General features: G+C 57.8%; 1 protein-coding gene across 7 annotated transcripts in view; it reads left to right on the top strand.

Moving 5' to 3' along the window:
• Nucleotides 1–15,771, top strand: part of ITPK1 (inositol-tetrakisphosphate 1-kinase) — a 166,664-nt gene that overhangs the window by 123,311 nt on the left and 27,582 nt on the right. The window lies entirely within an intron of this gene.

The raw sequence follows: 15,771 nt of genomic DNA, 5'->3' as shown, positions 1-15,771 counted from the left end.
TGACCAGCAGAATTAGGAAATAAAAGCCCCAGGGTGCTCTTCGGGGAGGAGAGCGGCTGCAGCCACTTCAAGACGGTTTTGTGTTGTTGTCTTGAGCCCACAGAGTGGTGATGAAGTGTCCCGATAACACGGTGGTTAGAGAGCAGGGCTGTGTGCAGAATGGCGGAGCAGCGGGCCGGGAAGGGGAGTTGTGTAACCGGGCAGTGGAGACAAACAGAGAGATTGAAGGGCCTTTAATCAAAGCCCTGGAGATGGGTCATGTGGCCGCTGGACCTCACGGGGTACGCTCCGTTCTCGACGCAGGAGCCTCCCGCTTAGGTGCGGGAGCTTGTCCTGCCAGCAACATCCTCTCGTCCCTGAGGACTCTTTCTCCCCACCTTCCTGGGCCCGGGAGCTCCAGAGAAGCTGGACGGCCTTCCCAAGGTGTTTGTTTTTGTGAGAAGGACTATTTTGGAAGGAGTCCCGTGAACAGTAACTTAGCCCTCTTTGCCTGGCCCTGCGTTCCCTGCTGAGAGTTCTCGTTTAATTTTGAGGAAGGGCAGCCCCCATTCCTGCCATCCAGACCATGACGGTGGCCCGCCTGGCCCTGACCTGGGTGTTGACTTGGCCAGTCCTTGTTTCGGGTGGCAGTGGGACCGGCAGGCAGAGTTTGGCTGGCCGGACCAGAGGCAGCCTGTCTGCAGGGCTCAGCCCTCTCCTTGTGCTCTATCCTTCGGCGCTTCTGAAAGTGGGGGCGGTTACCCTCCCCATTTTACAGACGGTAGTGGAGACTGAGAGCTCAGCAGACGGGCCCGCATCACACAGCCTGCGTGTGGCAGAGTCAGCATCCTGCCAGGTTCCCCCGACTCAGACTGTCAGCTCGCAGCCCCTAAGCTTAACTTACGTGTCCGTGGCCAGATGGCCGTGGATCTAGCAAGCACCTGTCCTCACGGACCTGGGCCTTGAGAGTCGTCGAGTCCTTGCTTCTCTAGGGAGCTTGCCCTGTGGAAGAGCTGGGTGTTGGACCTGGCTGTCCTGGAGGGGGCCTCAAGGCCTGTTCCTGAGTGTTCCTGGTGTTCAGCAGGTGGCATAAAGCCTGGCCTTTCTGGGTGGCCTCCAAGCAGCAGGCCTTTTCAGCATGCCGGCACCCTTTTCCCCTTGGGTGTGGAACGGTCAGTGATGATGTCAGCTTCCCTTTGCTTTGCCTTCCTTCCCCGGCTCTGACTAGAACTCTCAGACGAGAAGAAAGATCTGTAGGGATGTTCCGGCTAAACTTCGGTTCTGGAAAGGAAATCCCAGGAGTTGTGCGCGTTGGACACCGGCTGTGTGTGAAGGGACCGGAGATGAATCCGATCCTGATGAGAAGGGCTGCTTATTGAGCGGGAGGAGTCGTGGGGCAGCGGCCACATCTCATGTCCTCAAGTCCACGAGAAGAGTGATGTGTACCAGTGGGGTCAGGGAGGTCACTGCTGAGAAGGTTTTTTTCAGAGCAAAGAGCACAGGTTTTGGGGGGAGACAGACTGAGGTCGTATCTGAATGTGGGCTGTTGCCGCTGTTGTGCCCTTGGCCAAGTCCTTTGACCTAGCTTAGGCCTGTTTCCTGTTAAGATGTTGATAGTAAGTGGTTTGTCCTCGGGGTCTGCGGTTGAGATAACTGGGATGACGACTGGTGAGCACTTAGCATGGGTCCTGGCACATGGCGTCACCTGGGAATGTCAGCGGCTGGCACAGCGCCCATTACGTTGGAAGGAGCTGATCTTGGAGTCTCTCTCAGTTTTCCTGGGTAGAGAATCAGGTCTGGGGTCAAGGCTGAGTCTGGGCCCGGAGTGGGACTGTGCACAGTCAGGGGCCAGGGGACCAGTGATGGGTTGTGCTTGTGCCTGCCTCACAGACGTTGGGTCAGTGTCAGGGATGTGGAATGCCTCGTGCAGTTGGGGACGTCGTTCGTGGGCACCCACCGAAGGCGTGTGAGCTGGTGAGCGAGGACATGAGCGTACATTTTAGGTCAGTGCAGACATGGCCTGGAGACAGGTTCCAGTGGCCATTACCCATATCCTGGTGTAAAGGTGACCCACACAGAGCCATACGTGTGTCGGACTGGTGACCGACCCCTTGTGGGGAGAGAATCAGCCTCCACTCTGCTGGGTCCAAGAAACCTCAAAACCAGGGGTCCTCAGCTCAGGAGCTGCCTGCAGGGCAGGGGTGGGTGGTGGGGAAGCCCCCTCCGTGCTGGGCAGGAACGTGTTGACCGAACCCTGAGGCCGGCTTGGTCCTAGGCCAGCAGGAATTGTTTTGTGGGTGGGCCGTGACCGCTGTACCCTGGATTTTCTTTATCGTGCGCTGAGCCGGGCTGGCATTCTTACAGGAGGGTGGGCAGAAGCTGGGATTTCCTGGAGCCTTTTCCTGACCCCCTCCCCACCCCCACGGCTGTTCTTCTGGACTCTCTCATGGCTCTCGCCTGCCAGCCTCCCGGAGCGGGGCTCCTCCCCGCAGATGCAGAGAACCTTCTCCGGAGGCATATCCCCAGCACTCCCCCGCCCCCCTCCTGCTATTCCGGGAGGCAGCCGAGTTAAGCGCGCTGCCAATGGCCATAATTACCTTGTAAGTTCCGCAGACAGAGCAGCCCAAGTGACACTGCTCCAGCACTGGAGGAAGGGGCTTGCTGGAGGCCTCCTGGGGTTGTCTCCGTCCTTCATGCCGGGGTGGCGGTGCCTGCCTCAGAGAGCCGGGGCAGCTGCACGTAAGGCCGGGGGAGGCTGCCGCGGGGAGGTGCCCAGAGCTCCCTGCTCTGCAGCGGGGGTGGCGGCCTCCCCGGAAGGCGGCGGAGCCCTTGGAGTCGGGGGGGGTCCACGCTCTGGGTCCACGCAGAGCCTGTGGAGACGGGGGAGGACCGCTGCCCGGAGCCCCCGGCTCCCAGTCTGAGTATCTCGGCACCAGCTTGATTCCATGCTCCCAGGGTCCATCCTCTTCTAATTCAGAGCCCAGAGGGGAGGCGGGGTTCTTTTGGTGCCTCAGACCCATCAGTCTCAAACATGCCCATTTGCTGAGCCCTGAAGTTGCCATAGCAACAGAGACCTGAAATAACGGTGGCTTAAGTGAGATAGAGCTTCATTTCTCTCTCATGGAGCAGCGCAGAGGAAGGACCCAGACTTCTTCCAGCTGATTGTTCTGTGATGCGAGCCTGCTGGTCCATGGTGGTGCTGCCGAAACTCCAGCCATCACGTCCAGGGTCTAGACCTGCGGGTTGGGAGGGACAGAGGAAAAGGAATCCAGGGGAGATAGTGGTGGTTATCTTTTTAAGGAAAGGCTCTGACAGTGCTCGGTCCATACATCACTGGCCAGGACTGAGTCCCACACGGAGCTGCAGGGGAGTTGGGAAATGTGGGTTTTATTCTGGGCCACCATGTGCTCAGCTGAAATTGGGAGCTTTGCCACTGTGGAAGAAGGGGGAGAACGAGTTCCGAGGGACACCAAGTTGTCGGTCACCTCACCTTCCGAGAAGTGGGTTGCTGCCTGGGGAGCCCAGGGGTGAATGTCTCTTGGAATGAGGCCATTCCTCCTCCAGCTGGCCCGGGGGGCAGTGGCCTCAGCCTGTGACCCTAGCAGTAAATTCCTTCCACACAGCAGCTCACAGCAGCGTGAGGTCCCTAGGCTTGCAGAGTGACCCACCCCAGAGCGTTTGGGCCACAGGGTTCTCTAATCGAGTGACTGTTTGTGGTGGGGCTGTACCCCCACCCCTTAGCCAGAGGCACAGATGGCCCTGAACCTGGATCCCGTTCAGACCAAGGGCAGGAACCTCCCAGAAATGGAACATTGCCTGGCACAGGCATGGGGGAGGGCGGGGGAGGCGGGGTCAACAAGTCATGATCGCCGAGCACGCACTGCAGGGCTCTTCTCTCTCTGCCACCGCAGGTCGGGCAATTGAGGCCATTCCTGGATTCTTCCAGGAGGAGCTCTGGGCACCTCCCCGCGGCAGCCTCCCCCGGCTGCCTCCTGAACTGGCCGAAGCGACACGAGAGAAAGCTGTGATGTGGTTGGAGGACACAAGCTGGTGTTCTCAGCCCTGGGGGGTGGCAGTGGGCCGTGGCTGATGGAGGGCGTCAGGACAGAGGGCTCGAGAGACCCTTCAGAGCTGGTGACAGTGGTGGGTGACGGGCGACATGTGCTCTGGAGGTGACAGATGGCCTTCGGGACACCAGGCCTCCCTGGGGAGGGAGGTACACGGCACGGATGGGAGCATTTTTGCCTGTGGTTTTACGGGAATTTAATCAGGGCTCATTTTGGAGGCTGCTGGGGAGCTGGATTGAAAAACGGAATAATCTAGACAGCAGTGAAGACAAAGGGGCGTTCCTCAGAGCCCGGAGGACTCATTGCCCACAGAACCTCTGCTGGGCAAGGACTGTGGGGTGGGAGGGCCGTGGTGGAGCTGGGGGCGGGGGCATAGGCCTGTAGGTGGGAAAGGAGAGGCCGGGGAGGGGGCTTGGAGTCAAGGCTTGGGCCTCAGACCTGCCTGTGTCCCCTGCGTCGTGTGGCCCGCGCAGGTCACTTTCCTGTCTGAGCTTGCTCTGTCAGCACGCGGTGGGTCCCGGGGGGCACCTGCTGCATGCCGGGCACTGCGGGGAGCACAGCATGTGTGTGAGCTGATTGCATCCGCAGCGTAGCCCGTGAGAAAGGTTCCAAACCGAAGTGCGTGTCCCTTCAGGCCACAGCGCTGCTTAGGGACAGAGCTGGGATTTGAACACAGTCCTGTCCGTCTGTGCTCTTAGCTGGTGGTTCCTGAACCCGTGGGCATACTGCGGCCTCCACCCCCACCGTCCCTGACAGCAGGGACCAGCTGAGGTCAAAGCCAAAGCCGGGATGGTTGTCCGGTGGGGCTCTGCTGCCTGGGGACAGGTGTGCTTCCACTGCCCGCCGGTGGCACTCTGGGGCGCCCTCTGGTGTTCAGGAGATGACATGGCCCAGAGAAAGTCGGGTCTGCTCCACAGAGGATCAGCAGCTTTGCTGCTGGTGTCAGGGAGTCCCTGTCCTCTAGAGTTACTGAGGAGCCCGGAATCCAGTCGGGTCCCTTTGAGAGCAGCTACACACGGTCGAGGAAAAGAACAGACCTTGGCACTGACAGACCTGGGCTCAGCGCTCCTCCTTTGGCGTGGGCCTCTCTGAGCCGTTGGTGCATCTGTCCCCGGGGTGGAGGGCTGCCGTCACCTCCGTGGGGGGTCGTACCGCAGGTCTGGCCCTATTCATGGCAGTGGGTGTGGCCCTGGATTCGGTGTCCGAATCACACCTGCTGGGTGCCCGGGTTCTAGGTGGGAGTCGTGTGGTAGAAGCTGGGAGGGGGTGAGGGGGCCTGGTGTCATGAAGGACAAGGGGGACGGCGGGAACGCACCCCGAGGACTGTTGCTCCCAAGTCAGCCAGCCCCCAGCCTGATTTTGTGCAGGAGGCCAGAGTTTTGGATCAGCCCTCCACGAAAATGCTTCATACCTATTGAGTGAACTTCTCGGGAGGCCTCGGCTGCCTGCCTGTGTCTCCCTGGAGTGTCAGCGGGCCCAGCCCACTGTGCTGAGGCCAAGGGGAGGGGACCAGGCCAGGCCGGGACCAATTCCCAGAGCAGGTGGCCATGCAAGTGGCACAGCCTCTGCAAGCTGCGCTGGGGATGGGGACTTCGGGTGTGTGCGCGGCTCCTGGTTTTCCTCTTGGACTTTGGGGCCTGGGGGAGAAACACCATCCAGGTTTCCAGCGACCTGGGTAGAGACCCCGTGTTCAGCCAGGATAGACAGGTCTGTGGAGCAGGATGGTGGGTTGAGCGCCCTCTGCAGGCCAGGCTGAGGGAGGCACATTCCTGGCATCTGGGCCTGAACCCCCAGCTCTGCCCTGGTGACCCTCCCTTTTGTCACCTGCCAAGAGGAGGTAGATGCCCTTCCCTGGGGGGTTGTGGGGATAATGCTCAGGACCAGGCCTGCCCTGGGCGGGCAGCTCCTCCTTTCCTTGTCATGAACCCTCCTAGCGCAGCTGGGCTCTTCCCCTTTGGGGCGAGAGAGTGGAGCTCGAGAGAGGCAACGGTTTGCCAGGTCTTCACGTCGAGCTCTGAGTTGACTCCAAAACTGAACCTCCTTCCTACACCAGATGCGTTTTGCAGCAAATTCTCCGGATCCCACCCATCCCTGTGCCCTCTGCTGACCCTGGGTAGGGTCTGCTCCTGTCCCTGGCTCCATCCAGGTCGGAGGCCATGCCGGCTGCGTGGGCCCGGGACCAGGGCTCCCCCTGCCACCGTGCAGGCGTCCTGCCCTGGAGGGACTCTGCATCTCTCCCTTCTCAATCCACCTCCCTACCCATTCCTTCTCGGCCCTCAGAGGTCCCCTTCCAAGGTGAGGCTGTGTGTCGCCCCCGCAGGGACCCACGAATCCCAAGAGTGCTTGGCCCTGCTGGCCTGACTCACGGTACAGACTGAAGAGCCCAGAGCACAGGGAGGACACCCCACAGGCTCACATCTGCTCACCGCCAGTCCCCTCACCTGCCCCCACAGGCCCAGGCCTGCTCATTCTCTTCTGGCCAGAGAGCTGTTTCCTTGGCATCCCCTCACCCTGGCCTGCCTGCTTCGGGGGTAGAGCGGTACCTTGGGGAATGAGCAGACCTCAGCACGCTCTTCAGCAGCCGCCGTCTTGCCACACTCCTGCATTCTAGAAGGCCGAGGTGGGGCCCAGAGGGCAGTGGCCCCTCTTCCCTGGAGACGCAGACTCAGCTTCTGCCTTAGACTTCTCCGGGTGCAGGCGTCCTCACCCCCTGCGGAGGCCCATGGGCCAGTCCTGCCAGGCCAGAGATGGGGGGAAGCAGTGACTCCCTCCAGGGGGAGGGTGCAAGTGTCCCACTGCTCCCCGTTTTCTAGAGTTCTGCCAGAAGCCAGCGTCCCAAAGCTGGGATGTCCTGACCAAATGACCGCAGGCAGACCCCTGGCTCCCCACTGCCCACTGTTCCTTCAGGCGGCCGTGGCGTGTCCGATGGGGGTGCCCCCTCCATGCTGCGCTGGCGGTCCTCTGCCACGGCACAGGACCCAGGACTGAAGGCTCCGAGGAGAGATGGAGGGAATGGAGTGAGCTCTCACGGTGCCTGGTTGCCCACACTCCCCCCCGTTCCCCCAGGGAGGAGACCAGGTCCATTCTTGGAAAGAACTTTCCTGTCTGCACTCTGAGCTTCTCACTGGGCCTTCCCAGCCATTGGGACTATAGCAGCGAGATGGGCGCCTTCGGCACAGGTGCCTCCCCTTAGCTGCATCAAGCTACCCGGCTTCTTGCTCGTCTGCTGGGAAGCCCTGTCTCCTCCTGACCCACAGACTCACTCCCTTCACCCCTCCTGAGGGACCCCACCAGGCTCTGATGGCTCCTGCAGGCCACTCTTTTCTTCCCTGCAAATGCAGGGCTGCCCCTGGGCCAGTTGGAGAGCTGGACACTGGTTCTCTTTGAGACCCTAGCTCCCCTTTCTGGAGTTTCTTTGCACTTGTGACGACCAACGCTTCCAGACTGGAGACTCCCAGGAGTCCGACCCCTGCTTCCCCATCACACTCAGAGTCTCCCAGGTCCCATGTAAAAATTCTCAACGGCTCTTCCCGGCGACAGAGTAGGGCAGAGGGAGACTCAAAACATACTTGTGTTGGTCACGTTGATCAGAAAGTGTCACACACCAGTCATTTACACGTTAGTGTGAATTTAAGGCCCACTCAGTGTCTTTCCAGCTGAAAGAGATCTTGAGCTCTCAGTGCCTCTGAAACTTCTCCGTATCTTTAAAGATGAGAAAAGGGGCCCAGAGAGGCTGTAGGATGACCCAGAACCCGCCGGTGCCTTCCGTTCACAGTTCAGTGCCCTCTCCAGGGGACCTGCCCCTCTGCTGCAGTCTTGCCAGAAGCATTACAGGTCACACCGCCTGGGTTCAGGGGCTGTCCTGATGCCTCACTGATTTAGGCAAGTTACTTCACTGTACCGAGCCTCAGTTTTCCTATCCGAGAGGGGGGTAGTGACAGTAGCACCTTCCTCATAGGATCGTTGTAAGGATTAAATGTGCGTTTAAGGCGTAAATACCCCGAAGACGGTGATTCTCCCAGGTGACCCCGCACTGTGGGTGTCAGACCCCACCCTGTGTGTCGTGACCCACTAGTCTTGGGTCAGCGCTGGATTTGTGCTGACCTTCTGGATTGTGGGCCTTGTCACCCCAGCGGGATCCAGGCCCCTCCAGGGCAGTGCTCCCCACCCCCATCCATCCTCCCCGAACACCCAGCCCTGCGTTCGTAAATGCATCACCTGGGTTCCTTTCCCCAAATGAGTCTGCAGGGTGACCCGTCTTGTAGCCCACGCAGGGCTCTCGTCCTGTCTTCCTGGCTTCTTCACGTACATTACAGGTGTATTACTTGTAGTAATTTATTAGTAATGAAGTTCACCTTATACAGTTTTTAGTGTAGTTAGTTACTTTTAAGTAATTTTACATTTACCAAAAATGTTGGAAAATCAGCCCACAGAGTTCCCATAGACCCTCATTATGCCCTTTCCATGGCTGTGTCTTGAGGTCACGCTTCCCGTGACCGCGATACACTTCTCTGACCCAGGGACCTCGCATCAGCAGCGGTCCTGTCATGAACAGTGTCCCCAGCTGTCCCACTGTGACCCTTCTTCTGGTTGTCCTTCTCTGTGGCCTCCTCGCTTCCAGGCCAGGGTCTCAGGCTGTTTGTCTCTCACGACCATGACACTTGGAAGGGCCCTGCTTTGACCTGGACTTCTGGGACGTTCCCTGGTGTTGCTGGATTTGGTTGACATTCCGCATTTTGGGCAGGAACGCCACACCAGCGATGCCTCTCCCTCCTTTGCCCCTCCTGTCTATCAGGAGGGCATGAGCTTGATGTGGGGCCCATCTGCTTAACCAGTCATTTGGTCAGAATGCTGTCCCCGTTTCTTCCCTGTTCATTTCTGTTTTTCTCTTTGTCATTGGCAGTGATCTTTTAAGGAAACCCTTAGCAGATGTCCTGTTTCTTGTCATACTTTTGCCTGGTATTTTAACATCCATTGATGGCTTTCGATGACAGGAGTTGCTGCGGTGGTATTTGCCAAATGGTCGTTATATTGAATTTTAAAAAGTCAGCGTGCCTCTCTTCCAACGCGGACTTTTGCAGACGTTCATAGGGGACACTTCACCGAGCCCTAGCATCATCTCATTTGTAAGTGAAGGGAAAGGCAAAGATGAGAATTAAGAAGGAAGAAGAAAGGGGGATTGTGTTGGAGAAGCTTCTTTGCTGCAGAACTTCTCAGAGTCTTTAGCATGCGATTGCGAATATTGAGTCTTCTAGAGGGTGGTGTACTGAGTTTTACCACTGAAGGTAAGACACCCTGGTAGTTTATATCCCACTAATAAGGGGGAAAGTGCTAATTAAATTGTGATACACGGTCAATAATGATACACATCTTAATCTCAGAGATAGAAAATGAAAAACTGCATGTCTTTGAACCGGTGGAATATGGCACTATTTGACGTATTCCACCTCATCGGTCAGAGGTCCTCTGCTTCCTCTTCATAGGGCTTCTGTGAGAGCCTTGCCACACCCAACATGCTTGAGGAATTCCCAGACCTAGGAATTAAGGATTCCCTGATTGTCGGCGACTCACGTCCCAGAGGCAGCTGCTTTGAGCAGTGTGGAATCCATCTTTCTAGACCCTTCTCGTACACGTACAAATACAGATTTATGTACTTAAAAATAGAAACAGCATCATATTATGTGTTTTCTCACAAAACTTGTCTTTTCCCCGACTTAGTATCTATCTTGCCTCCTTTCCATGGCCCATAAAAGTGGGAGGTGGGTCCGCGTGGCTCTTTTTGGTGGCGGCTTAACATTTCAGCACGTGATTGAAAGAATCACCATTTACTCCATCACGTTGAGCTTGCAAGGTCATTCTGTTTTAATTGTTTTTGTTAACTGGGCTGTAGTAAGCATAGATGTTTGCATATTTCTGTTAAATTAATCCTTAGAAGTAGACTTTCTCAGATATTCTTTTTTTTTTTTTTTAAGATTTTATTGTTTTTATTTGACACAGAGAGAGAGAGTGAGTGGGAGGGGCAGAGGGAGAAGCAGGCTCCCCGCCGAGAAGGGAGCCCAATGCGGGGCTGGATCCCAGGACCCTGGGATCATGACCTGAGCCGAAAGCAGACACTTAACCGACTGAGCCACCCATGCACCCCTCAGAGATTAGTATAAACATCCCCTCACGGGCAGATACTGCTGGATTGTTCTTCAGAAAGTCTGAGCGGATTTCAGTCTCCTGTGCCCGTCTGCCAGGGAAATGATACCTATCTTAATTTGCATGGTTTCCATCCTCGACCAGATGGAACATTTCTTCATTTGCTAATTGGCCCTTTGCATTTCTTCCGTGTGTGAATCTCTTCCTGTCATTTGCCCACTTTTCTACTGGGTTGTTAGTCTTTTTGTTATCAATTGGTTAGAGCCCTTTTTGGATTAAGGAACTTATCTCCTTGTTTAAAATACAGACTGGGGGGGCGGTGCCTGGGTGGCTCAGTCTTTAAGCATCTGCCTTCAGCTCAGGTCATGATTCCAGGGTCCTGGGATCGAGCCGTGCTTCAGGCTCCCTGCTCCGTGGGAAACCTACTTCTCCCTCTCCCATTCCCCCTGCTTGTATGACACATTCTCTCTGACAAATAAAATCTTAAAAAAAAAGTACGGACTGTGTTTCATCAGTGGAAGCCTTCATATCTGCACCGGAGCCAAGCTGACATTTTCTGTTCTGCTTTTAGAATCTGTCCTGCCAGAGAGAGCACTTTAAACATTATTTTTGAAACGTCTTAAAAACAAAAAAAAAGGCTGCAAAATCTGGGGAGTTGGGACTGAGCGGGGGCAGTGAGTGTCTGCCGTGGTCCGGAAGGGGCCGTAAATCGTTGGACCCAGCTGCCGTGAAGCTAATCCACATCGCCGGCAGCCGTTTTCTTCAGCAGGAACGGGACTCAGGAATGTCCGTGTTGCTGCCCGGGCCCGTGTTTGGCTCCGCTGTTCCTGGCCTTTTGGAACACCCAAGTGCAAACGGCACTCTGGGTCCTGGAGATGAAACAGGTCGTCAGTGAAGTCCGACGGGAGGAAATGGTCACCTGGCCGGCAGGGCAGCATCAGACCAGGAAATGTCAGATCTGTGGCCTTTCTTTCCCTCTGGCCCTGCCCACAAGCAACCCCTGCCTCAGATTCGGGCTGATCCCACATCTCCCAGTGTCGTGTCCCCCCACCCCCACCTTGACACCCCACCTGTGGCCAGAGAGCCCGACGACTGGTCCTGGCAGGACATGGGCAGTTGCAGCAAGGCCATCATGCCTCTCGGAGCCTCCAGGAGCAGGGTAGGGGCTGCAGCTGCCAAGAGAATGTGCCCTCCGCCCTCTGTCTCCAGTGACACGGTCAAGTCAGGGACCCCTGTCAGGGCCACGGCCCCTACCCCCTGCCTTTGGAAGAAGACTCTGCCAAGGGAGTTTTCACTGTGCGGCCTCAGAGGGCTCTGACCGTGACCGAGAACGCCGTCAGGCCTGCGAACGTTTCGTCTCTGTCACGTTCCCTCAGCCCGTTGCTGACATCGCTGTTTCCCTGGCCCTGCCGGGGGCCGACGGCTCAGATCTGACCTTGCGTTCTGAGCACGAGGTTGCTGCCCCGGGTCGTGCGCTCTGCTGAGAGGAGAGCGGTGGCCCTCTGGGGGACGGCCTGGATGACGGCTGCTCATCTGCCGGAAGAGTCCCAGTTCTGTCCCAGGGGACAGATGGGCCAGAAGGCTCTATCTCTGAGCAGGAAAAAGCGGGCATGCCACTCTTCCACGTCTGCTCTCTTTTCTTCCTGCCCCTCCCCCAACCCCGGCGGCCTTCTCAGGCCGTGCAGAGCCGTGCTGGGCTCACGAAGGGGATCGTGGACTCTAAAACGGTAGACCTTCAAATAACCGGCCGGCAACGGTGGTGGAGGGACGGTGGGACCTGCCACTTAATACCTACTATGGACCAGTTTCCGTTTTAAGTGTTTTGTGTGTTAACTCATTTGATGCAGCAGCTCCGTGGACAGGACTGAAGACTGTTCTTATCCCCATTTTACAGACCAGGAAACGAAGGCACGGAGAGGTGAGGGAACCTTCTCCAGGTCACACGTACCCAGGCAGCCTGGAGTGTCTGGCCACACCGTGGTGGGGAGGCACAGGCAGCTCGACTCCTCTTGTCTCCTGGTCCCTAAGATGGGAGTAGGAACCTTCTCCCAGAAGTCCTTCAGCGGGGCCCAGAGTCCTTCAGCGGGCCTGAGGAGGGGAGGGGAGAGAGGCGTCACCTCACAGGCTATCCTGAGGCGGTTGAGCCCCGTGAAGCCATGGGCAAGCCCGCTCTCCCACCTTCGGGCTTCACTTCCCAGGGCCTCGGTCCTTCCACGCACAACGGGGGGACAGTAGGAATCTATCCATAACGTTGCTAGAAGAGTCCTGCGAGTGAGCCCTGCGGGTGTCCGTGGTGGTCCTGGCACAGGGCCGTGGGTGCCCGCCGGGTCCGCCTGTCTGTGGAAGGTGCCGTGTCGTCAGCCTGCACGGCTTTCCACAGAATACCTGCGGTGTTCTCAGCTCTGGGACCGGCCCTGTGTATACTGAGGCGAGGAGCGGTCCCTGGTCCCGTCAGGGGCAACTGGGTGCCAGGGGTGGGAGGCACATGCTGGGGCGTGAGCCCAGGGTCTGGGAGTGGGGGATGGGTGCCTCCACCTGCCAAGCCTCCCTCCCCCCACGCCTCACCCTGTGCTCTGTGGGAGCAGTCAGGAGACCACGTGAGGCCCGTCCACTCTCAGGATGTGCCATTTCTCCCCTCCCCTCCCCTCCTCTCCCCTCAGGGGCATTCTGGGGAGGAATGCCATCCCAGCCTGGCCCTGTGCCCATTGACTTCCAGGTCCCTGCCTGGTCTGTGTGGTCGGGGACCCGGGTAGAAGGAGTCCTGGCTGGCCTTCCCTCACAGCCACTGTCCTCACCGGCCTTTTGAGGTGTCAGGCCCTTCTTGCCCTCAGCTGCTGGGGTGAAGTATGCGGATGATCTGGGGAGGGCTTGCCCTGGGCTGCCTTTGAGGAACCTGGTTTCCTGTGGGCCGCTCCCTCTCAGCCTTGACCGCCCTCCGGCTCTGTCTGAGCTCCTCAGGGCCAGAGCTGTGTGAGTGGCTCTCTCTCATCCCAGAGGGGACGCAAAGGACACCTGTGTCCTATGCTGAAGAGTCAGAGACGGTCCCAGCTCCCGGGGAGCCCTCAGCCCCGTCGTAGGTCCATCATGGGCCTGGGGTGTTGACTGGACCTCAGTGAGTGACTGGTGGTACCGCGAAGCTGAATCTCGTTCGTCTCACGTGTGCCGCCCACGGTCCCAGCGTGGTGACTCTCGATGGCTTATTCAGTCCTCACAGTGGTCTTGTGTGTGGTCGCTGCTGGCGGTTGTCCCCATCTTGCAGATGTGGAAACTGAGGCACAGAGAAGTGGCCTGGATTGAGACAGCAGCCCTAGGATTGGAACTCAGGCCTTGGCCCACGACTGTCTATACCCGGAGTCTCCAAGGAGCCATGAGGATAAAGAAGCGCTTCTCCTGGGGCCGACCCGAAGCCCCAAGCCCTGGCAGAGTCCCAGGTGGTTTCCATGAGTCAGGCTCCCCGGTCCCCACATCCCCAGGGCACATCGGCTTTGAGGGCTGTGATGGTCTTAAACCAAACAAAACATACTGTTTTCGTTTCATCTCATCTGAGGCTGTGAATGGGTCTGAAGCTACACACAATGATGTCACTGGCTGTTCGGTGGTTTCCATTCCTTTGAAGCGCAGCACAAATCCCCCCAACAAATCCAAGGGACCCTCGGGCTGCGGGGAGAAGTGAATCATCTGCTCTCCCCTCTGTGTGTGTCTGGGTCCTAGTGTCTTCTTAGAAGGACACGGGTCAGATTGGATCAGGGCCTGCCCAGAGGACCTCATTTTAACCTGTTCACCTCTTTAAAGGCCCTGTCTCCAGAGTCACATTCTGAGGAACTGGGGCTTGGGACTTCAGCATGTGAATTTGGGAGGGACACAGTCCAGCCCGTAACAGGCAGGCAAAGGTGAGCAGGATCAGGTTGCAGAAGTCTGGAAGGGCTTTGGACTTGGCCTTGAGTCAGCCACAGAGAGTTCGTGAGCCGAGAGCGGCCTCACTTGTAGGCGGGCACTTTGGAAAGACGATCCAGGCTCTAAAACCGATGTGTGGTTTGGGTCAGATGGTGAAAAAGGTGAGCAAGACACCAGAAATCGTGGTCTGTGGGTAGAGCAGATGCTGTGGGAGAAAATGGTTATGGGATGGGGTACCGAGAAGGAGGTGCCTGGATTCCCAGACTCCAGGAGCGTGTCGTCAAGCAGCTGGGAGAAGCCCCAGTGCTGGGCCAGGGCACTTGTCGGGTCAGGGTCCCAGGAGGGCCGGCTGAGGCCGCTGCAGCTGCCCAGACCCTGGGGCAGAGCTGCTGGCCGGCGAGTGGATGGGGGGGGCCTCCCCTCCCAGAGGGATAGGGCTTGCGCACGTGCCCGGAGGAGGGTGGTGTGTCCACAGAAACAGGGCTAACTGGTTCTCTAAGTGTCTCCAAATGCCCTTCATGCATATGGCCTCACCGAGTCTCCGTAATTGCTCCAGGAGGTGGACAGCATTGCTGTACCATTTTACAGATGAGAGAAAGGATCAGAGAGGTTCAGTGGCCTGGCCCAGGGGGCACAGGTTGCAGGCACTGGGCTGGCTCTTGGCTACAGAGTTGATGCTCATCCTCGTGGCTGCATTTTGCTTTCTGGGCCGCCATTTGCGGTGACTGCCGCCTCCACGCAGCCTCAGCGTGACTCCTCTGGCCCCATGTGTCCCAGTGGACACGGTTGGGGTATGTATTTGGCAGTTGACGGGCCTCCTCTTCGCCAACACCCCCACTTCTGCTACCCACACTTGGTGACCTGGGATTTAGCGGTATCAGCTGCTTTATTTCTTGTTACATAAAAAAGGCGTCATGTAACTCTAGCAAAGTATGAAGGTATATTCTGTAATTACGGACCGTTTCCTGACTTAAAGTGTGTTTTCTGAATGTGCGGGCAGGGGACAGCCCTGTGAGGTAGGTACTGTTGTCCTCACTTTCCAGTGACGACACTGAGGCAGAGAGGTAAGGTGGCTTGGCCAGAGGCACACAGCTCGTAGGAGGTGGAGCTGGGGTTGGAACCCAGGTAGCCAGCGTCCCCTGCAGAACCTGCGGGGTGCCCAGTCTCGGCAGAGGTCGACACGACATGAGCCACCCAGGTGAAGTGAGCCAGCAGAAGGGACCTGTTCCTCGATGCATGAGAAGGGGTGTTCAGAGGAGCCTCCCAGAGCAGGAAGGTGGTTTGACGGGGCTTGGATGACCGCCCAAGAAGGGGCTAGAAGGAAGGGCTCCGCTGGCCAAGAGACCAGCATGCGTGAGGCTCCCGGCCTGCACCCTCAGGGCATTGGTTTTCCCTCAGCTCTCGGAAGACTGAGAGGGAACCGGAATCCTGCGGCCCCCTCGTCTTGTCCTGTGCCGGCTCTGTCCCTGGCACTCTTGCATCACACCATTTCCTGCTCTGGGACAGGGGGCTCCTGGGGGGTGGGGATGGCCCAGGAAGGCAGGACAGAGCCCAGCTCTGCGAAGCTCATCTAGGACTGGTGTGCAGGGCCCGTGTCTGAGATGATGCCGGCCCCGTGGGAGCTGCGTTTTGACAGAGGCCGCTTCTTCCCTCATCCATGCATCTGTTGGGGGTTGGGCCATGAACACGG

Source organism: Meles meles, chromosome 6 (genome assembly GCF_922984935.1).
Source record: "Meles meles chromosome 6, mMelMel3.1 paternal haplotype, whole genome shotgun sequence".
Lineage (NCBI taxonomy): Eukaryota > Metazoa > Chordata > Mammalia > Carnivora > Mustelidae > Meles > Meles meles.
Note: the sequence above shows the minus strand (reverse complement) of the source record. Positions and strands in the feature narration are given on the sequence as shown.